Below are 24964 nucleotides of genomic sequence, written 5' to 3'. Positions count from 1 at the left end.
ATTTTACCTTCTCAGAATACTACTATTCTTATTTGTCATAGATCCAGGGCCCTGTGTCACTATTAGTGTGATTTGGTGTTTTTCTGTCCTTAGAACAAGGATTAAGTTTCAGTAAGAATAAAAATCACCTGGGTGGTGGTTAAAATGCTGATTTCTAGGGGGCAAATTTGACTCAATATGTTTGGCCAAGAGCCCAAAACTTTTCTTGGACAAACCACATTAATCTGATGCAAATGATTTGTGGCCCACATACGGAAATTCCCTAGATTTTTTTGTTCAAATTCCATCTGCTGTTGAAGCAAAACTGACTATTGCATTTTTTCATTTTTAAAATGTAATTTTTATTTTTAGGTGACCTCTCAGTCCAATTTGTTACATTTCATTAAAATCTGCTTGGTCTACGCCTTTTTTCCAATTTCAGCATTTGGTATAAGACATTTACAGAAAAGTGACTTGAAAGCAATTTAACCACAAGTTCAGCCAAATTAATTTAAGGAGAGTTTAGTAAACAGCCTTGCTTTCTGTACTTAAGTGATCAATTTCAACACCTGCTTTTCCTTCCAGATGGAGTTAATTAACATTAAAATTATTGCCTATAGCAGAGGCTTTTTTTTTGATAACTCGCAGCCTTCCAGCTGCATCCAGATTCCTACACTTCTGAAAATTAAAAACAACATGAGATGCAAATTTATTGTTGAACTGTTTCAAGATATGCACATAAATACAACCTTGGAAGAAAGAAAACTTACATGTGCAAAGTGGATACTGCATGTCAGGCATTTTAACATATAAAATCTGGTAAACTCCTCATAACTATCTCAAGAGGGGTGTTATTCTACACATACTTAAAATATAAAGAAACTGAAAATTAGAAAAGTTTTGTAACTTTTTGGATGTTATGCAGTTATTAAGTAGCAGAGCCAGAACTGCTATTTAACCAAAGTCCACATTTTGTCTACGATTCTAGGCTAGGCTTAGACTGAGGTGACGATTGGAAATTTTAAAAAGAAATCCCCAGGGAGTATGAGTTAAACTAATTGGTGTGAGGTAGTTTATACTGAGATAAATGTTACGTTTTAAATATTATGAATTATGTATACATATATACGTCTACATAAAATGCCCGTGAAGCTCCATTGTGATGTGGTGACACTTAACTATTCCGTAATCGTAGTTCACTAAGAGCACTGAGAACTGCTTATGTGTCAGACACCAGAGTAGGGGTTAAGAAGAGATCAAAACCAAGGAAAGGTAAAACGATTATTACAATGGAGTCTACAGTAATGAGAGTAATGAGGTATAGGAATTGTGAATTCAAAAAATGAAGAGGTATTTAGTGAGGAAGTGGTATTTTAGGTATAAACAGTTGTTCCTCACATTTCTCATTAAATCTTTCCATAATCCTCATTTTAAAGAGGCATTTTGCTGATTTATAACTGTTCTTTATAAAAGGTAGCTTTATAAGTAAGTTTGGAATAAATAACTTTATAAATAAGTTATTCATTCCGCTTTTTTTTCCCACTGAATTTCATGGTACCAGTCCAATTCATTTAAATGTTACAATAGAAGAAATATCTTTTAAAAATACCTGAAATACCCAGCACTTTCTAGTGATTGTGAATGAACAATACAGTTAAGAACATTGTCCATCATCATCTTATAGAAGATCCATTATCTATGGAAGACTTTCATTAGAAAAAGCAGTGGCTTTTTCAAATAACTTATTGGTGATGGGGACTATTAGAGAATGTAGTTAATATACTATTCTAAGGGAGATACATGATATACACAGATTTATATATTTACATACACACATATGCATATCCACAGTCAAGTCTATTTGCAGTAGTTATATCTATGAAGTCACCATGAATTAGCACATACTGAACCATTGCTCCTGTGGGAAATATAGGACTAGGTTCCTGCCAGCCCGAGATCACAACATTGTTGTCAACTGACATACAAAATTTTGTTTTATGTGTAAGGATACATTAATTAGTATATATTGTTGATTCATAGACATTGCACTTACAGTAACCAGCACTATACCTTGTGCCTGAACAAAGTTTACTTACCACACACATTTTCTCCATAAGGCACATCACAGCCTCCTTGTGCTCAGAGTGTGATAAAGCATTTCAGCACTACGCTTGGGAGCCACTTTTAACAGTAAAATCATCAACAAAAACACAAAAAATGAGAAAAGTGTGACACTAAATAGACCTTGAAAAGGACACTTGTGTCCAGTATGAGAGCTGAAACAAGAAGGTAGACCATTGCCTTGTTCAGCCTCAGGGAAGATACGTTGTTGGGTAATTCAGAATTTTTGCCATTCTGCATGTACCCACAAATGACCTCAAAAGTGCCACAAGTATTGATTTTGGGGTTACAAATAAATTTTAGCCAATCTGAAGTTTACAAATATCAAATCTATACATAACAAGAATAGAATATACATAAACATATGTCACTTTAAGTTATTGTAAATAATCTCCATAACCACAGTGTAACTCTCTAACTGTAGAAGGTCTCATCTTTTCCTTTAGGTATATATCTCATATGTACTTTATGTTTTTAATGTTTATAAATAATTACTCTCAGTCTCATATGTCATCATTCTGGGCTGAGAACTCCACAAGTTTTTATAGGATATTTTAAATCACATAGATTATTCTGAAGCTAAGGGCCCTAATAATTCAGTTCCTGTGGTTCTCTATATTTTATTGTCCACCAAGTATTAAGACTGATATTTTTGAGTTGGAACTCCCAATGTGTTTTGCTGGGAGTCAGCAAACTGGCCTGAAGCCAAATCCTAGTGAGCTTTCTATTTTTGTCAGGAATGTTTCATTGGAACACAGACACACCCATTTACTTACATACAACCATAAGTCAGTACTTGGGAAGGAGACTGCATGCCTGTAACGTCTAATAACATTTGCTATCTGCTCCTTTAGAGAAGTGTGTCAATCCTCCTGTCATGACATAAGGCTACAATAGATTTTTATCACATCTGCTTAGACAATTAAGTAGGCAAAGACTCTAATTGGAACTATTTTTTATCTTTAATGCACTTTAACCCTAGTTGATGCCTTCAGTTTACTCCTTTGTCATATATTTTGAAAATGTGTTTGTATAGATTTGCCTATCTATGGAGAATCTTGTTCATTCCAAATAATTGAATTGCTTAGTGTGATTGAAATGCATTTTGTCTGAATACGACATATTTAAATCATAGCTGAGTTAACATAGCTATAAAAATATAATATGATGTCTAAGTTTACTATGAAATACTCAGTTTTTATATTTTTATTTTTTCAGTGTCCATTTTGCTCGGAGATGGTTGCTAAGATGTAAACTGACTGGTAAGTGATACCGCATTTATTAATAACTATGTAATTTTTGAAAGTAGAGATTCTGTGTTTATTCTGACACTCTGGTTCTTTTTTGTTTGGTTGGTTTTTGTTTTGTTTTGTTTTGTTTTGTTTGTTTTGAGACGGAGTCTCGCTCTGTCACCCAGGCTGAAGTGCAGTGGCGCTCTCTCTGCTCACTGCAAGCTCTGCCTCGCGGGTTCACGCCATTCTCCTGCCCCAGCCTCCCGAGTAGCTGGGACTACAGGTGCCCGCCACCACGCCCGGCTAATTTTTAAAAAATTTTTTAGTAAAGACGGGGTTTCACCGTGTTAGCCAGGATGGTCGCGATCTGCTGACCTCGTGATCCGCCCGCCTCGGCCTCCCAAAGTGCCGGGATTACAGGCGTGAGCCAGCGCGCCGGGCCCGACACTCTGCTTCTTAAAGCTGGAAACCAAGAACTATAACTTACAGGGATTAGAATATTCTGTTGTTTTCCTACAGATAAAGCACTGAGATAAATATTTTATTTTTATTTGTGCTCACTGAGCAGTAAGTTTAAACAGTTCAATTTGCAAAGTGGAAAAAATAATTAAATTATTTGGATTATAGTCAATGTTTGTGTCAGTCATGAATTAAATCTGAAAGGAAAACAAAGGTTCATATGAGTAAAAGGAAAGAGGAAAGATAGGGAAACTAACCTAACAGGAATTATCAGCCAGTAAGTTCTATAATCAATGTAACTTGCTTAGAGTTTATATTCTTTAAACTTCTTAGTACTTCATGAAAACGATGGAACATACCTCTGAAATTCATTCTTCTTATATGTGGTTTCTACCTTATTCCATAGAAATATGGAAATAAATGATTTATTTTTGTTCTAGAATTTGAATGGATGACATTTTTGTTTCCTTTATGCACCAAAGCATTAGGTTTGCTAAGTTTGCAGCATGCGTATTTAAAAATGAGTTATATATCAATTATGTTTTTCGATACATTTTAAATTCAATTGTTAATAATTGTCAAGATTACTAGAATCTGTGAGTTTTATTTGGGAGTTAATTTTAAAATACACATTTTTTGAGAGTTAATTTAATAATTTTAATGGCAGACGGTATTTTCTTTTGTTATTCACATATCATTCAAGTTGCAATAACCATAATTGCAAAGTTATGGGTTTTAGCATAAACCTAGGGAAATCTAGATTATTTTCTGATTTAATAATTTATACATTCTCTGGAAGCTCCTATGGATCTTTATAACTTAGCTGAGTGCCAGTACAACAGAAAGGATAGTATTCTTTACTTAAGTGATGAATAACATCTGGTAGGTTGTTCAAGAGGTATTGTTGGTGTTTGCACTTGTTCATTGAATAATAAAATACTTAACTGAATATCACATAATATCTTGGGAATGTCATTGGAAATAAAATTATATATATACTTTTTAAAATTATGATTCAGAAAATGTAATTTCCATTAATGCCTAAATGTATTTTTAATTTAGGCAGACATCTTAGCTATATATTTTTTATTATTTGTCATTTTATCATTTTATCATTTACATTTGAAATAGCAGAGACAATGTTATCTGATGATTTGAAATAAAATATGTGACACTCATTATATATTACCTTATCTGCTTGTTGCCATTTTATAAAAAAGTACATTTGTTCTCCCATAGCATCTCCTTTAAGCATTCATTTGGTTATTGAGACAATGCTACCTGATATCACCACTGGCAAATATGATAATGTCGAGCAATTATAATCTACATTCTAGGTATCAGTTGAGAACAGGCTGAAGTAAAAGCATTGTGAACTTTTAAAATGTCCTATGCAAACCGAGAAACATTAGGATAAATAAAAGGGAAAAAGAAATAAATGAAAGCAATTAGTAGAAAATGCAGGGGTTGCAAAGTGAGAGATCAACTCACTATAAAAACTAGTTTTTTTTGTGAATATGCGATCTGAAAAATGGAAAGTTAGGTCATGTGATTATATATTTATTTAGTAGATTTTAATATTAATGTTATTTTTGAAAAGTGTAAAACATGTTAGCACTTTTTTTGAAAATATTTAGCGTATCTGTTTGTTGCCTTAACTGGACACTATTTGATTGGCTGTCACATTAGAGAGAACCATAGTACAGAAGACCATAAAAAAATGTTATAATGGAACTTTTGAAAGCTAGTATGGGAAGAACTAGTCATTAACTAGCTACATTGGTGACATTAAACAGCTATTGAATGCTGAACATTTAATGGGTCCAGAGTAGCAGCCTCATGTTTTGAATCCTTCACCTCCTGTATCTCAGAAGGACAACTGTTTTTAGTTACCAGTATTTCTGCATTTCATTTAATGCCATATTAAGAAATGCATATAAAACATTCAAATCTAAATGTTGAATCAGGAGAAAAAAATAATAGCTTATTTGTGATACTACACTGGAAACATGACAAACAGATTGACATGACTCAAGCAATTCATGTGAATGGATAAAAGAGTAAATTTAACTTTTATAGGTAAGCAGCTATTTTCCAAACTGTTATAACATGATGAATTCAAAAGTCAACATTTGTTGCATCCAAGGCTTGCTCCTGGGCCTAAAAGTATTCCCTCCTGTAATGTAAGAATTTCTCACTGGTTTGGATTCTCATATATCTACCCTGATAAACAAGGAAATCATTTGTCTAAAGTCATTTGTTAAAATTTCCCAACCACTCAACTCTTACTAAAATTCATTTTCTTCATAATGCTGCTTGTCAGTAACAAGTCTAAAAGGATGAATCAATGCACTAAAATAATCAACACTGCTTCAGGTTTACATTAGTCATTAAAAACTATGAAGACATAATTTGGAGATTGATAACTGCTATAAATGAGTAAAGTGTACTTATAAGTGACATTTTGGCTGACACCCTGGTTTGGTGCAGAACCCTAAGCAAAAAGAAAGTACCTTAATAAATATTTGTTGATTTAATAAATTAATGGAGTATATTTTTGAAGTAAGACTCTGGGTAAAAAGAAAATAGTAGTAGTGTAATTAAATTATACAAAGCACCATACTTAGTTTCGGTAAAGGAGCAGTATTGCATATGTTTAATAGTAAAGACACCAGATCCAGAATTTCTAATTGAAAATTCTGGTGTATACAAGGTATACAAACTTGTGTCTCTCTGTGACACATTTTCATCGTCTCAAAGTATGGAAAGACTGAATCCTTGTATTCTGCTTGGAGAGGTTCCTATCACACAGTAAACATTACATACTTATTGGCTACAGTTATTATTATTACCATTGCTGTGGGAGTTGGTGAAATTAGACGTATCTTTCATGATCAAGGAGTTTTTATTCTAGTGGGAGAGACAGATATAAACAAGATTAACTCTAATATAAATTATGATGTTTCTGAAATTTGAAATAGATGACTAGTGAAGATTTAACGAGTGAGAATTTGGACTCGTGTCATGAATGAGGTAGCTCTTTAACTGATTCCTGAATAATTTTACATTATTGTGAAGTTTCTCATGAATATTTCGGCATAGAAAATTGCAAAGACTGTATTCTGACAAAGATGAAGTAGCTAGACCTAAAGGGGCATGAAGAACCCACAAAACAACATTCACCCCTAAATGATACTACTCATTAATATATTAAATAATTATTGCATTAAAACTGGTTTTATGCCATTTCCTGCTGATATTTACTTTTGAAACTGGCATTCAAGGCCATTCAATGTCAAAAGCCAACGTACCTCTCCAAACTTACCTTCCTATTCTCCACCTACCAGCTCCAATTTCATTTTATGCTCTAGACATTTTTTGTCTCCTTTTTCCCAAGCTCACCGTGGTTTTATACATTTTCCTTTCACCTCAAAGGCTCTTATAGCTAGTCCTACACTGGGCAAAATTCTAGCCTTCTAAAGAATTTCTTGTTCAAATGTTATTTCCTTTGTAAAACTTCCCCTGACTTTCTGCATCATTCCAAATTTGGCAGATAGCCACCAAACAGTGCCTCTTCTCTCCCCCTCACCAGACACACACCTGCACGCGCATGCACGTGCACACACACATACACACACTCTACAAGGCAGTTATAGTAAAGTCTTAATTTCTTTAATCAGGGATAGAAAATATCTTATTAGAAGTGCATTTAGACACCCAGAACTGGAATAGATGGAGCTTACCTATGTGGATTCCCTTGGCTCTCCAAATCCAAATCCATAAGGAATGAGGGCTGCCATGCAGCTGCCAGTGATATTTTCCACATACAGTAGAGTCTTGCTGATTTCAAAAGCTTAACTTCTCTTTTCACTACTACCCATGAAGAATTACACATACAATCTATATGCTTCCATTTAAGGAAAACATTGATTTCCTCATTCTGAACTAATCTCAGTAGCAGAGAGGAGCTTTTACAACTTAGGGGAAGCAGGAATATAGTTCTGAGTAGTACTTGCATTGAAAGTTGCATCACTGCAGAAAACTCATTTTTCAAATGCCTCTACTCAGTATTAGACCTTTTATCTTCTAGCTCCCATAGCACTTTCTCTTTAATATGAGCTGGCCTCCAGGTTGGGGACTGGGAAACAGTAGGTAAGACATAGTTTTGACTTCATGCAGGTCCTTGTAGAGTAGAAAACACAAATCAATAGCAAGATAATTTGGTCATTTGTGTCACTATAGAGGCAAGTATTGAGTGCACTGGAATCATGTAAATAGGACATCTACATTGTATTAAAAATAGAGTAATTCAAAGAAGGTGACACCTGAACCATTGATATGAGTTAACTAGAAAAAGAGGTTGGAGAGAACGTTCTAGTCATATTGGATACTGTGTAAAAGAGCCGTTAAATAAGAATACCTTCAATAATGTAATTCAGCATTTTGGTCTCTGTTCAAGACTGTGACGTCTTCAATGTTACAGAGCATTTTTGTACTTTGGAGTCCAACTTATAATAGGTGCTATTTTGGCAAATATTTTTTGAATTATTTACTGACTGTGGTCTTATCACTCTGCTGGGTGTTCTATATAAAAATTTAAAAAAAAACTAAACTCCTGATTCACTGAAAATATTTTACACATGGACACATATGTGTGTGTGTGAGTGTGTGTGTATTGAGGGATGGATGGATAGGTAAGTAGGTAAGTAGATAGATGATTGATTGATTGATGGATGGATAGATAGATAGATAGATAGATAGAAAGATAGAGACAGAGTCATCGCAGGCTCTTTTAACGTTGCAGTTCCTTAAGGATAATTTGGCCATGGAGTAACTCTGTCTTTTGGACTTTCACAATCTGTACATTTCTGAAAATTTTCATCCGAGGAATGGTACTTTCATTGGTGACATTTGAGTGATTATCTTATTGAGTTATAACACATTGATTTATATGAAGTGCTTTTTTAGGCGCTCGATACATGCTTGTTGACTGACTGATATTCATAAACATTTAAGATAAGAATGATGTATATAGCAAAGTTATTTTGCCAACAGGAAACTAACTGGATACCAAGATTTGTATACAATGTAAATCATAAGGACACAAATGTCTTGCAACTGCCTGGAGGAAGCACACAGATGCACTTTTCCACGCAACAGATTCACTTTGCTGCAGCTTATGACTGAGAAAAAGGCTTCAGGCAGGACCAAATAAACTATTTCTGAGACTGACAATAGAGTAAATCCACATTGTTTTCTATATTTTTATAGCGTCAGGGAGTATGCCATAAAGCAGTGTCTCCATATCACAGAGATGGTAGATAAGAATGTGCACTTTGGAATCAAACAGTCCTCAATGAAATTGAAACCAAGCCTTCACAGTAACCGTCTGTGTAGCTTTGAACATGCCCTTTAATTTCTGTAAGGATTGACTTACATAGTATGTCAGCAATGCCTCCTATCCAAGATGTCCACATACTAATCCCTGGAACCTGGGAATGTGTTGCCTTACATGCCAAAAGGGACATTGCAGATGTGATTGAATTAAGGGTCTTAAGACGGGATGATTATCCTGGATTATCTGAGTGGGCCCAATGTAATCAGAACATTCCTTATAAGTGGTAGGCAAGAGTCTTCAGCATCAGAGAAATGACAGAAGCAGAAGTCAGGTTGATGTAGAACCATGAGACCAAGGAATGCCAGCAGGATCTAAAAGCTGGAAAAGGTAAGGAAACTAATGTAGTTTTATCATGTAAAAACAGCCATAATAGAAGACCTCCATAGGATAATTCTGAAGATTAAATATGATAGTATATATAAAGAGCATTCAGCAACAGACCGTCAGGATTAGAGGACTGTAGAAGCCAAGCACATCTCCAGTTTGTGAAACCTTTCTTTATTCACATAAATAAACTTTTCATCCTACACTGTAACCACATATTTTGTCCTGGAAATTTACTTATTTGATAATGTAAACAGTAATTTGACTTACCATGGAAAGGATAATAGAACCACCAAAATTATATATATTCAGACAAGAAAGGAAAGAAAGGTAGCATTTTAGAAAGCTTGGTTTACATCAACATATTATGCTATTCAATGTCTCACACATTATTTTAACAACCTTGAAAGAAGTGGCATTTTTTTCCATTGCTACATGGTAACCTCACACAGATGTTAAGAGATTCACCTAAAAACCTAAATTTAATACAATAGGGCTATTAAGATGAGAGTAAGCTAACTCACAATAACTGAAAACTGCACAACCACAATATAGCACCAGCACTTGACTAAACCCAGGGACTCAAGCAGTAGTATCAGGAGTAGACCTTATTCTCCTCCTCTCTCCCTGCGCTGCTCTCCTTTGTATCATCTTTCTTTACAGATTGGCTCTTATCATTTGCACAGACCTACACTTTGAAGCTTATATTCTACCAGCCTGGCATGACTAGTGGGAAGAAAACATCTATTTTCTAATCAACCTGGCCAAAGTCCTAAGCTGATGCTCATTGGCCTGGCCTGAGTCATGGACTAATCTGATGGGGAGAAGACAAATTATCTGATCGATCAGATGTAGGTCCATGCCTAAGCTGGAGCATCAAAGAGATGTAGGTGCGTTGTTAGAATTTATAAATAATCAGTGATATGATTACTTGTTTTGATTTTATAAACCAAAATTTTGGTTTTGTAGAGAATGCCTCAGAAGGGAAAATGACAAACCTTGAAGGGGATTTTGAATAGTAGATAATAGCAGATGAGGACTGTTTTCTTACTCATTAAACAAAATTCAGTCATCAGAAACCCTGGAGAAAAATTCAACTTTCTCCCTTATTTTGTGGCTGAAACAGGACAAAAGAGGGGGAATGACTTGTTCAAGTTCATATGCTCAATGCAGGTTGCATGTAATCTTTGTTTCCGCCTTTGCAAATCTGTCTTCTTTCCTTTGTAATAAAGAAAGCCAACACATTCTTACTTGGCTTATCTGGGGGGTATCAGGTTTTCACTCTAAAATGATTAGGACTTATTAAGCCAGATTGGTTTCCTAAGGTCTGATTCACCATGAATATTCCTTTTTCTCTGAGTTAAACCCCTTTCTTCCAGTCAAATCCTCAGAATCATCTTTGACTTAAGACTCTTTCTCACTTAGAATACATGGAACCAGCTTGAGATTTATATTTTCTAAGATTTCACATTGATCTTAATATTCTGGATGAATCTACAGTCTGAACAATAATTTACATTCATTCACTCAACAACTATTTACTTAATACCTGCTATGCCAGGTTCTGGAGACACTATGATAAATCGGATTATTTAAGAACTTAAAGATTCTGAAGTTTGGTGAAATATGCACACAGTTAAATAGGAGATAAAAGTGAACCCGGGAGAGTGCTATGATAGGAGCAAAACCAGTGATGGCAGCCAGAGGAAAGATAGCAACCTTGTGTTGCAGGAGGAAAGAGTGTAGAGTTGGTGAAGAAAGGCATATAGGGCTAGTTGACATTTAAGCCAATCCCTAACCTGAAAGGACACCAAAGAACTGAAAGGAGATGATAGGGGATATTTACAAAAGAGGTATAGAATAAGCAACATTCAAAAAGGTCTATGCTAAAAAGGAAACTAAAACAAGTGATGACAGGTGTAGAGTGCAAAATGACATTTTAGGGGTTTTAGTTAGATTGAGTTGAGAATGCAGAGAGATAGGACTGAAGAGATTTGTAGGGGCTAGAATGGAAAGATCTGGCAAGCCATGGCAAAGAATTTGAACTTTATCATGGACACACACAGTCATTACAGAGATTTAAGCAAGGGAAGAACATAATTAGACTTTTGATTTTGGAATAGCTCTTGGCTATAAAGTAGAGACTGAAAGGGGGAAGGGTAAGCCTAAGGCAAGATGAACAAATAGGAGGCTATTTACCCTAATTAAGAATGAATATGAATCAAGAATTGTTAAGGCATTAATATTAATAAATATTAATATACTTGCTTTCAAAATTTGTAAGCAAGAATTGAAAAGGGGATGATATTTGAAAGTACATAGTTTGCATACTTTATCAGTCTGAATTTGAGTAACATAAGTATAGGTATTATTTACATACCAAATATTTACATTCCAATTAAGCATCAGAATATATGCTAGAGTCCAGAGATACTTTCAATTTTCAAAGTTCCTTCTCTTAGATTTTTCTATCGGGAGGAAACAATTATATATCTAATTTTGTTAGCACTTACTATGTACTATAGAGGCATATCTGATAGAATAATTAATCTGTCTAGAAGGCATGAGGAAGTCTTCATATAAGTATTATAGTAGTTGAGCTGGGTCTTGAAATATTTTGTCAAAAAGATTTTAAAAATTACAAAAATATTAGAGCTAAATCATGAACTAAAACCTTATGAAGATTTAATTTTATATTTAATGAGCAGCAAATTTACAGATATAATAATGAACTTAGGAAGGGTGCAAGAATGAGAGCATGGTGTAAAAAAAAAGGATCCCAAAGCACTTACTGCAACAGGCTAAGGAGTTATGATGTTTTACCTTAAAAAATAGAAAGACATCAATGTTTTAGCACACTAGTGACTTTATCAGGTCTCTGCACTTGAAAGAGAACAGTGTTGTGAGTGAAGAAAATATGCAATGGATGTAAAAAGGGTCAAACAAGAACTGAGGGCCATTAGTCAAGAGGTCTAAGTCAGTGGTTCCTACCTTTTCAAGTTAGAAGACCATTTAAATATATGTTTTTTCCTTATTCCCACTCGGTGGTAGTTGTATCTATGAAAACTTCAGTGTTTTACCTGCACATATATTTCTGGAAAATTTATAATAGGTTGGTGCAAAAGTAATTGCAGCTTTCCCACTCGTTTAGTGGCAAAAACCACAATTACTTTCTTACCAATCTAATATAGTAACACTTAAGCTTCGCAGTGATCCACAGTCCTTGACTTAGCTCTGACAGAGTCGAAGATGTGGACCTGAATTAGGGCAAAAACAAGGAAAATGCAGATTGACTGTGATTCAGAAGGTAGACTAAGCAGAACTCTGTGTCCCATTAAATACAGAAAGAAATGTCAGAAGAGGGAAAGAGGGAAGGCATGAAGGGCAGTGGGAGATTAGAGAATTATCTAGGTGAGACGTGGCTGTGGCCTGTTTTAGAATTGTGTTATAGAGGCACTGAGAAAGCATCTGATTGAAAATACAAATTTTCCATTTGTATTGAAGTTGTAATTTCAATAATTATAGAGCTGACAAAATTTTTTATTGCATTTGAGTTATAAATGATTCTAACATTTGGGGACTAAACTTGGTGAATCATAGAACTATATATATATTGTATTAGGAATCACTGGGGTATAGAAAAAACACGTCTGAAATAAGAATTCAGAGTTGATTATCACAATTACTATGCATTTCTTTCTTTGACCATTTCTTGCTAGTTTCATTGTCTGTTTTTTTACAGTAATGCAAGCCTCAGAAGAACAAGGTTGTACACATTGCTCTACTTCTAATAAAAACACCAGCATAATTCATAGTAGTAACTAAATAATCATTTGTTGAATAAATAAATTGATCAGCACCTCTCTGCTTTTACCTTTTTTAGGCCAGGTAGTATTAGGAGTAAAGTTTCTAGAAATAGACTGTTTGGGGTCTGGGTTCAAGTCTTAGCTTCAGTGCTTACTAGCTATTTAACTCTAGGATATTTCATCTCTCACAGCCTCAGTTTCTTCATTTATAATTTTTTTAAAAGCAGCTGATAGTCTCATCTCATAAAAATCTGAGGGTGAGATAATTTAGTTCCTGGAAAGAAATTAGAATGACATTTAGTTAGTAGATAAGTGTACAGAAAACATTGCCTATTAAAATTATTATTTGAAGGAAATCCACAGATAAAATACATTTGACAACCATTGCTCTACATATATGGAAGGATGCTTTATTTGTTACAAAATAATTAAAAACACTTTGTACTGGAGACATTTTAAATACGTTATTCTTTTTATATATGTGGGTACTGAGCATATTTAATAGCAAAAATAAATATTAAAAAATAGTGACAGCAGCAGCAGCATGCTTAAGTGTTTTCCATTTTTATGATTGTATGGATGTGCTTGTATCAGTGGTGGGGTGGAGGCACCCAGGAGAGAGAAGATACAAGTCTCAAATGGAGGCAATTGTTGCTTGATTTTCAATAGCGTGATTTAAAGATATTGTAGCTTGAGTTTACGTCATTTTTAATACTGCCTGCTATAGGATTTTTCTCTTTTGTTTTGTACACAATAATTTAACTGTTTCTGAGACTTTTAGTCAGTGAGAAATGGACTACCTGGCCCCATTTTCTCTAAATAGAATATTTATCTTCAGCTATTCATCCCACGCTACATACTCCATGCCATCCATCTCCGTGAGTACCAGAGAGGCTTTAGAGGAGTGTTTGCCCCTCTGAGAAATCGTATGACACACCTGCTATTTCTTAGAAAATGAAACTCTTGAGATAAATGTTTGATGTGCTTTCATCTTCTTTTCAGTTCTCACTCCTCTAAATATGCATTGGCAAAGAAATCTCTCAAGCAGAAAGGTGAGGCACCTTACAAAGCCAGTGACTGCAAGGATGATTATTCTTCTTTGCCCTGCAGGTCATTTATTATGGACGGGAGCTACGTCAGCCTCACCCCATAACCAGACTCTGTGCTATTAATGCAAAGGGCTTTGAAGTTGGTTTTTGTGTAGCTGCCAACCATTTCTATGACCAATATGAGATTTTGTGGTTCTGAGCAACTTTAATTCCCCATGCAAACATTAAATTAATTCTGATAACCTAGGATGAGTTCCCAGAACACTGGAATTATAAGCATAGTATTTCAAAAACATATTAATTGACTGAAAAATAATAACAATGGCTTTTACTATCCACTATGCACTATCCCTGCCATTTGAATATTATAATCTCAGTTTTAAAGGTGAAATAACTAGCGCCTCAGGGTGGTTAAATAACTTGTTCAAAGTTATAAAGTCAACTTTAGATCTTGATCTCAAACTCAGGTACATTTCCATGCAACTCAGGCTTTCTTACTACATTTAGCCTCCTCTCAAATTACTTTAGATGGGACATGTGAGAGACTGCTATTATTCACAGAAGCTGTGTGGTTTCAGAATATCAGCCCTGGACTGCCTGTTGAAATGCTTGATTAAAATGCCAATGCAGCCAGAGGAAAACATTAGGTGGGTCTCTTCCAAATTCATGCCCTCTCCATGTCTTTTGTATGCTATATATTCCACATTAGGTGTTTAATAAATATTAAGTAGGATAATGCCACCTGAGTTTAAGGTTAATGTATCTCTAGCAAGCACTTACATTCCTTAAGAAGAGATCATATCAATTTGAGATTTTACTTTATTATAATGTAATATATACTGAGAAAAAGAAGAGACACTGTAAGTACTCTCCAGTTGTTTTGATCATGACAGAGAGCAGAGCAATGTCTCTGCAGATTGGTGATCCAATCGACATAGCCAACATTGACCGAATGCTTTCTACATGCCAAGTGCCCATCTAAGCATCTTAAATATGTTAACGTTTAGTATTTCTAACAGCCCTTTGAGTTAGAGATACTATAGTCTTTATTTTCCACATAAGAAAACTGAGGCACTGAGGTGTTTATTAGATGGCCAAACTGGTATAAGCCTCCTGTCATTCTAAATCTAGAGTCCAACATCTAGACAGTATATGTTATATATGTTATGTTATACTTCATATGCTATACTTCATTAAATATAAATTTGAAAATGGAAAATATTTATTCATTCTTTTAAAAAAAGCATTAATTGAGCACTTTGTGTGCTCAAAGCCCTGTGCCAGAGGTCTGGTGGGATATACCTGACATGAGCATACAATCAAATGATACACTAATAAGAATTGTGAGGCAGAGTAGAATGATTGCTGTAATGATATCAAAAGACAAAAGCCACAGAGAAAGGTGAGGATTCATTCTGATTAAAGAATGTAGGAAATCTTTACAGAAAAAGGATGTTTTAAAGCCCTGGTGAGAGGAAAATAAAATGGCTACTGAGGGAACATCAAGAATAAAATATGTAGAAATAAAAAAACCCATAACGTATTTGAAAAGCACCAAAGAAACTGGTAGGAAAATAATTCCCACTAGACACTCAATTCTTCTGGCCTTTACTTCTACGTTCTCAAACAAAGATGCTCATTAAAATTACTGAGGAACTTCTTCAAAGTGGAGTCACCCTAGCTTTATACCCTAGAGACTCTATTTCCATTGGTAAAAGTTGGGGTTTAGACATGTGGTTTTTTTTTTTTTGTGCCCTCTCAACTAAAAACCACAGTAATTGATTTTTAAATTAGTATATTATGTTTTCTCTCTCCCCTGGTTTATCTTTGTGGGTGGCCAGGCTTTTTTCCATTTTTGCTTTTATAATATACCTTTGAACACACCAGGACAAATCCCAAAATGAAGTGTGGAAAGAAGAATATAGAGTCAAGCATAAATATATCTATCACAATTTATTGTGGTTCTTATACTCTTATACCTTTAAAGCATGTACAGTAGATCTAACCCTTTCATATTGTTACTATGTTTTTCTAAATAGTCCAATATATATATCTTTAAACAATGTTTTTTAATCACAGAATACAAAAAAACAAGAAAAACAGACAATCTCAAAGGAAACATCTAAATCTGAATAATTTGTAATGTACTTTTGCATATATATATATACACAAAATGATTATTAAAACAGACATATATATATATGCACATACATGCTCACATGCACAGACACACATACACACACACACACACACACACACACATAAGGATGCAGGTAGAGATTCCCTGGCCCAAGTTCCCAACCTAATGTTTGAAACCTGAAAGTGTAACTTGCTCCTTTATCACCTGTCTCTAGTTTGGGAATCTCTTACCTCTGAGGTCTTCTTCCATGGTTTTCAGTAATCTGAAGCCTTCAGCCTTGCAAGAGCAGCATCCATTCTTCTTTGACAAATACTTTTTCTAGAGCAATGTCTCCTAAAGCTGTCATGGTTAGTTAAAGATGAGTACATACACGAATATATGTGTGTGTGTAAAATGATAATTCACCTGCTTCTTGCACCTCCCTATTATTATACTCTACTTCTCAGGTAGAATTTCTGGCTACTACTCTTGTTGCTCTACCACCTTTCTTCCACGCTTTCCATCTCCTAAGAAAAGATTGCTGTGAGGTGTAGAGTTTCTCAGATAAACTTCTCTAAGGCCCTGCTGACAAGCCCTACAAAATCACAAAGGCAGTTGAGAGTGCCCATACCCTATAATTTGAGGCATTTTTCTTTAGATATGCATCAATACTACAACTACTGCTACTACTACTACTAATAATAATACTAATTGCCACTTATCATGTAACTATCATTGCCAAAGACTTTGCATTCACAAATCCATTATTTAGTTTTATCCTCACTACAGCCCTTTGAGGTAAATATTATTAAACCTAATTGCAGGTGAGGAGTCAGAGGCTCAGAAGTAATGTGTCATGTTTCATAGAACTAAAAAAACAGCAGTGCCAACATTTGAACTCAAGCATGTTCAACTCCAACACCCAGCCTATTAATTATATATATGTATATCTATCTCTCTATATATATATTTTATTATTTTAGCCTATATTTCATGAGCAACTGCAGTGCATATGTCAGTTCCTGATTTTGGTGCTAAGGATACAAGGATTATTAAGACAGACAGATTTCTGTTTCCTATGAGGGTTACGGTCTAGGAGAGGAAGAATATATTAATCAAATTCTACAAAAAATATGAGATTACAACTTTGGTAAATAGGAAAAAAGGTACATCTTGATACATTTGGGGAATTTAAATGCACATGGAGAGGTCAACTTGGACATGGAGAGGTTTATATGAAGTAACTTGCAAACATATGTATGAAAAATGAGTAAGATTGTTTTTTAGGTAAAGAGAGATGAAAAAAGTACTTCAAGAAGAAGAAACAGCATGTGCAAAGGTTGTAGGGTTTGGAAAGTCATGATGTATTTACAGAGTTAAAGGCCCTTGTGTAAATTGAGGTTGAAGGTGTATGATTGAATAAGACCATGCATCAGTCAAGAGTTTTATCTTTTATGAAGAGCAATGGGAAGCCAGTGGAGAGCTTTAATAAGGAAATTGACCTAACATGGTTTTGTTTCGAAGATTACTCTAGCTGCAATGTGGAGGAGTTTGGAGAAAGGATGAACATAAATATGAGGAAATTAGCCCTGAAGGTAGTCCTGTTGAGAGATAATGGGAACTGGCACTAGACTTATGATGAATGAAGATATTTCAAGAGGTCTGAAATCTATTCAGGAAGTAAAAGTAACAAATTATTAATGGATTGCATTTAAGAGTGTGGGAAATAGAAGAATCAAAGGTATGTCCCAGGTTCTTGATTTGTTTAACCAGACTGAAAGGGTATCAATTTAATGATAATGGGAATGGTAGAAAAATATATTGCCTCATTATTCTATTAATAATCAACTAATTTATAGGAAATATACAATTCTACCAGTAGTCATTCAATTGGCAAATATATTTGAATAATTGCCAAATACTCAAAAAATATATTTGATGTGTTAGTGGCTGCAAAAGATAAAAATGTGCTTGGGACTGTTAAAATACTTACCGGCATGCTAGGAAATCTATTGAGATCACATACTTATGTCTCTACTGATTAAAATAAGAGTAATCAAATTTATTTACAGGTAGATTTTTTGATAATGTAGCTTACATGTTCAACAAAATATTTGTTGAGTGAATTAATCATAATTCGAAGAGGTAGAGTATTCACAGTCCTTGATGATTAATAGGTATTAAATATTTTACTGATTTAGTGCATTTAATAATGTAGTTCAATATAATGTGTAAAACAAAATAATTTTGAAAATGGAAAAGAATCTTAAAGTTGTTTTTATTTTAATACGAAAGTAAGTCATTACTGTAGTCTTCATATATTAGTTTTGCTATACCTTCATTCTCTCCCATGTCACATGCACACAAAATTAGAATCCAAGAAAAAATTAATGCATCTTTAATGGTGGCCAAATAAGGACATGTATCCACTAGGGAGTCTTTAAAGACATGTATAATGAAGTGTTTATTCCAACTACTTGAGTAATTCAGGCCACCAGATGTCACTACAGATTAAGCAATGGTGAAAGGCTTTCCACAGTGTAAACTCTACAGAGGCTTCTGACAAGTTAAACAAATTCAAGTGGGTGTTAATTTTAAAATAATAATAATTGGACAGTTGTTTTAACTTCTTTTCCTTTGCCATCCCTCCAGTGCATCTGGAAGAATAAAAATAAAGAATGCCTATATTGCATTCACTGTCTAATTTTGTGTAACTTTTCCTTCTACCCTAAAAAAAAAATGATGTTACAGTTCAGCAGAGCATGTTTCTTGTTTCAGCAATTTGTTTGATTCTGAGCAATACTTTTCAAACTCCATTTTACTCTGACTTCATAAAAGAAGACTGCCCCAGCTCACTTATATTAATGAGACTTTACACAACCACCTTGCTTGTAAGGGGTGCGGCACAGGCTGAATGTGTTTCCATTATAATGGCCATGTATAACGGGTAGTTAATCATGAAGAAAATTAATTAGCTGAATGTCACCAGAAACCTATGTTGTGTGGTAAATGAACAGGGGGCAACCAGTTTGAGTTTTAATTTCTACAATGAGCTTTTGTTGTAAAACTCCTTTCCTCCAAATGAAATTGAGCAGAGAATTAACGGCATGACAAATGGCTGGTGGAACCTGGTGAGAGGCCTTGATTACAAGAGAGTTTGTTTTTTCTGTAGAAGTTCCCACAAGTTTCTCATTGGAAAAAGAGGTTATATTCTTTCATTACCTGAATTTTATTGTGTAAGCCATGGACAAATAAAGAAACTGAGTCAGATATAGTCTTTGAGCAAAGCTACATTTTAGGTCTGTATCAATTAGAATCAGAATTCTTTTGGTGAAGTAATTTCAGCTCAGATTTATTGATATAGAACTGAATATCTCACACATTTATTCAACAAATAGTTATTGACACCCTACTGTGCACAAGATACTTTTCCAGGTGCTAAGGATGAAGCAGTGAACAAGTCACCTGCTTTCCTGAAGCTCCTCTTCTATCTATTACAGAAAAGCATGGGGAATATGGAGATAAGGAGAGAAAAAATAAATGGTTTAGCAATAAGTAATTTTTGTTATGTTCTATAAAAATACACTACTAGGACAGAGAATAAGTTGAAAATGATAGAACAGGGGGACATCTTTAGATAGGGTACATACAGAAGTACTCTCTGAGGAGGTGGCATTTGACTTGATATTGAAAGAAAAAAAAAAGAGCCAAATTTGTTAAGTTTTAAGCATCTGGGAGAGAAACATAAGAGTTCCAGCTTTACAACATTTATTTCATAGCTTAAGAAAGAAATTGAGTCCCTATCTCATTATCAATTTGAAAAATGCTCAGTGAGGAATATTGGCCCAGTTGTTGGTACTTAGAGCAATTAACTCTGCCTAAGAAGACAGGGTTAAAGTAAGCAAATGACTTCCAATTAGAGTCACATATTTGGAGTAGTGGTAGGAGTAGCCCCCATAGAAGGATGGGGGCAACAGTAGGTGTCTACTTACTGCAAGATCTAATGGAAATTTACTAGATTTTGGTAAAAATGGCAAACTGGAATACACACACCTCACTGGTGACAGAATGAACTGTGCAAATCTTATTGAAAACAATTTGGAAAGTTATTTCAACAGTCAGAAGGATGTTCACACTTTCTTTGACTCATCAATGCATCTTGATAATGAATATGAATATTATTCATCTTATGAATAATATTTTTCAAAAAACAGTATGGTATGCATGAAGATGCTCATTACAGTGTCATTTAATAATGAAAAATAAGAAATAGGCTGAACACTCAACAATATTTGAGAAGTTGTGAAAGTATGACACATCAGCTTGATGAAATAATAAGCACTCATCACAGCAATAATTAAGAGGATCATGAAACAAAAAGGACAGTGAAATATGTTAAAGTAAAAGCATGGTTTGAAATTATATCTGTGGGTTTTTTAAATTTTATGTTGAGTATATGAATTCATTTGGGCAAAAAGCAAAAGAAAACCTGGGGGAAAAGGCTAGTTTACTTTATATAGTTAATAAAACATTAGTTTATTTGATACATTTAATAAAAACATTGGAGACATACAGTATTTTGCCAGATTTAGAGTAGGAAGATAAATAAGTCTTCCTTATTAATAATAAGCACCTCATTAGGCCTCCTATCAATTCAGGTAGTCAGTATGTACATACAGAAGCAGGAGGAGTTACTTGCTATTGTAGCAAGCTCACAGGTTGGGGGAAGTGGGTGAAGGAAGAGCACCATTATTTCTTGAGTATCTGTTGTGCATTAGTCTCTTTATGAAGAATTTTATCTGTATATTTCATTAAGACCCAAAAAACTCTATAATTTACATTGCATCATGCTCTACATTATTTGCAGGTAAACTGAAATTCTGACGAAATAATTTGATTACATTCTCTGTTGCAATAAGTAGTAAATCCATAATTTAAATATATAGCTTTGGGTTCCCAAACAGTACTCTGCTTTCTCCTTGGAAATATGAATTTAAAAGGGGGAAGAGGAAATTAGGGAAATGAGGAGAATGTCCTCACAAAGCATAGACGTGGCTTTTGCACTGGGTCTAAGCTGCAGTGTGGAAGCTTTGTAGGGACATTTTTCTAAGTCTTGGAAACTGCATATACAAAGAAAGGCACTGAGACCTGAGGCAGCACAATGTGTTTTGTACATTGCATATTTAGAGTGGCTGCAGATGGGCCTCCATATGAGGGAAGAGCAGGACATGAGATGAAGAATTTGCATTTGAATGATCTATAGGCTATGATAAGAAGCGTGAACTTAATACTTAAATGGTGGAAAGCTAAAGAATCTTCAAATTTATAAGGGGGCTTTACTTGTTCCTTTTGTCTAGCTGTACCTTTTCCAATTGCAGAGGCCAGAGACAGACACCAAAATGAAAAAATATCCACTGACACCTCAAATGTAGTTCTGCCACACATTATCATAATTTCTGCTGACAGAATCACAGAAATTTACATTAGAACAATTTGAAATCAGTTCTTTTGTGGGTCTTTCAGTACAATGTTTCTCTCTGTTCAATCTTGCCTTTATGTTAAATGAGATTTGCTTATCCATGTTGCTGTTTCTTGTTATTGTTGTGATTTTCCTACCCTTTTCAGATCTCTATCATCAACAGCATTGCCATGGAAATAGGATCTTTGTTTAAAATTTCATTAGCTATCTTGATAAACAAAATATTCTGTTATTTCTAGTATTTTACACTCAAGCCTATGAGCATTTGAATTTCCAAAGGACTCTAATTTTTTAAGAAGCCTTATATGTAGTATATAATCTTTGCACTATTTTGGCCATAGCACGGCATTCAACCAAAAGATATATATATATATATATATATGAATATAGATATATATATGAATATAGATATATATATGAATACAGATATATATATATGAATACAGATATATATATGAATACAGATATATATATATGAATACAGATATGTGAATACATGTGTTTACATATATATATGAATCTGTGTATATATGTGTTCACATATATACATAAATATATATGCATAAAAATAAGCATTAGATTTTCCATATACGTTATAAAAGTATAAATATATGCACACAAATAGACTATATATACATTTTATGGTAAACGTATAGTAAAAATGTATTATTTATTATATAATATACTTCTATGGCCATAGACAAGTATATATTTAAAAGAAAATGTAGACAATGCTTAAAGATATATCTAGAATCGCATATCTGTACAATTACAGAGCAAGGTCTAGATCACAAGGCTTAATCCTAGATCCAATAATGATTAAAATTAAAGTGTGGCCCAAAATAGATCTATAGCTAATATTTCTACCTGCAGTTTTTTTTTATTTATTGAAAGAATAATTTTGAATGTTATAGATGTCACTCTTTGACTTCTGGAGAAGGATAAGCTGCATATTCAATATGATAGATAACATGCAAAGATCATTGCTTGTAAAGAAAGAATCCAAAAAAAAAACAAAACATTGCAACATGAAGAGGAATTTGCTTTAAAGCAACATTTTTCTAGATTGTCCGTGAGCTATCCCTTTTCCTGAAAGCCTTATCTTCAGATTTATCACAATAACAAATAGCAGTGTTTCCAGCCTCACCACACCATCACAATTGCACACTGAAATAAAATAAAGGCTATTGTCTAAAAAAATTAACCTTCAAGACTGATAATAGCTGAATTATTTTGTTGAGAAACTTATAACAACCATGATACATTGAAGCCTCTCTTCATTTTTAAAAATAATCTTAAAACACTAAATGTTTCAACATATAGAAAATTGATGAAAATATCAATGGTAAATACATAAATATAAACAAGATATAACACCACCATTTGTTTAAAAAATCCTATAAATACAGACTAGGGAAAATTGAAAAGTAAAAGAATAGTTTTCATTATTCTATTATAGAATGTACACACATGCATGAATAAGGTGAGAATGTAAATATATAGAATAAAGGGGATTTTGCCAAGATAATTAATTTAGTACAAGTTTTTAAAGTTATATTCATTTTATTTCAGAAAAATGAAGTAGCTGTAACTTTGTAGTGTGTTCTCTTATACCCAGGAATTTCCCCTATGTCAACATCTCAGCAGAGAGAACAAGCCAATTTTATAGCTAAAGGAGCTTGGGGTAAATAGGTGCTTAGTTGTGCATTTTTTATAGAAAATATTGGATCTTTCTACTTTTAATTCTTTCTTTAGGAGATAATTATATCCACTAGACTACAGTGCCTTGAAGCATTCTTTACAGTCAGACAGAACTGAATTCAAAGTAATATCTTCCATTTATGGGCCAAGTAACCTTGAGCATGTTGTTTAACATCTCTGAACTCTAGAATGCTCATCTACAAATATAAATACTAGCAGCATTACTTATATTGAGTGGCTCACTGGATTTCTCTAACAACTTCAGTTTCTTTCTTAAAACCTTAAAATTAAAGTTCAAATTTTATGCTTTTGGAATCTTTACATATTAAATCTGGAATCTAACAGCTTAATTATTCTGACAATATCAGTCTCTTTGAGCTATTAGTAGTTAAGAAAATTTATCCTGTTCATTTTAGTTTCTCTAACCTCCACAAAATGCCCACATTTAAATGATATTAGCAAAGAGAAAATTAAACTCAGTTTTCTTAGTTTGTCCTTATTAGTCAGGATAGGATAGGCTCTGTTGCAGTCACGAACTCTTAAATCTCAATAGCTAAGATGTAAAAATATTTATTTCTTGCTCATGCAAAATTGGGTGGTTGTAAGTTGAGGCTCTCTTCCAGTTATTGAGTGTTTCTAGTTCCTTCAACCTTGTGATACTATTTGTGGAAGTTATAGAGGAAGTGGGTTGGAGAAAGCCATGTGATGTTTTTAAGAACCAGGCTAAAATGTAGATTATAATATTCTTCTCATATTTTATTGGCCAGATCTCAGTCACATATTTAGAAGGTAACTGTAAAAGAGACTGAGAAATGAAGCATTTCTGCTTGTCCTAAAGAAGAAATGATATAGTACACACATACATAATCTCTGCTAAAGTGTACATAAAGTTGTAGTATTTCCTATGAAGCTTTTCCATATCAGCTGATAGATCTTATTTTTTATTTTCTCTCCTAAGCACAGCACAATACTTTTTAGATTAAACATTTACATAGCTAATTTAAGTACATTTTTAAAACTCTGTGATGACATACATAGTACGGATCTCCAAAATAGTAAATATTTAATTAACCTTTTCTTAACATATGTGAATTACACAAAAAAATGTATATAAGATGTGGCTTTAGATATTTGATAGGCCATCATATGCAGGAAATTAGTTAGTTATTCCTTGGAACATCATATAGCTGAAGCATGGACTATGAGAAATTTCAGAAAGACATATTTCTCTTCAGTTTACAAAAGGATCTCCCAAGAAAGTAGGTTAATTTGGTCATAGTGACTTCTCAGTCTCTCA

General features: G+C 33.9%; 1 protein-coding gene across 1 annotated transcript in view; it reads left to right on the top strand.

Annotated features, from left to right (window-relative positions):
• TENM4 (teneurin transmembrane protein 4) overlaps positions 1 to 24964 on the top strand; it is a 3002963-nt gene that overhangs the window by 395787 nt on the left and 2582212 nt on the right. Inside the window, exon 2 of the mRNA XM_063608694.1 lies at positions 3319 to 3362. The gene's annotated coding sequence lies outside the window, so the exon portion shown is untranslated. The remainder of the gene's footprint in view (positions 1 to 3318; positions 3363 to 24964) is intronic.

Source organism: Pan paniscus, chromosome 9 (assembly GCF_029289425.2).
Source record: "Pan paniscus chromosome 9, NHGRI_mPanPan1-v2.0_pri, whole genome shotgun sequence".
In the NCBI taxonomy this organism is placed as follows: domain Eukaryota; kingdom Metazoa; phylum Chordata; class Mammalia; order Primates; family Hominidae; genus Pan; species Pan paniscus.
The sequence above is the reverse complement of the archived record's forward strand: the minus strand, read 5'-3'. Positions and strand labels throughout refer to the sequence as shown.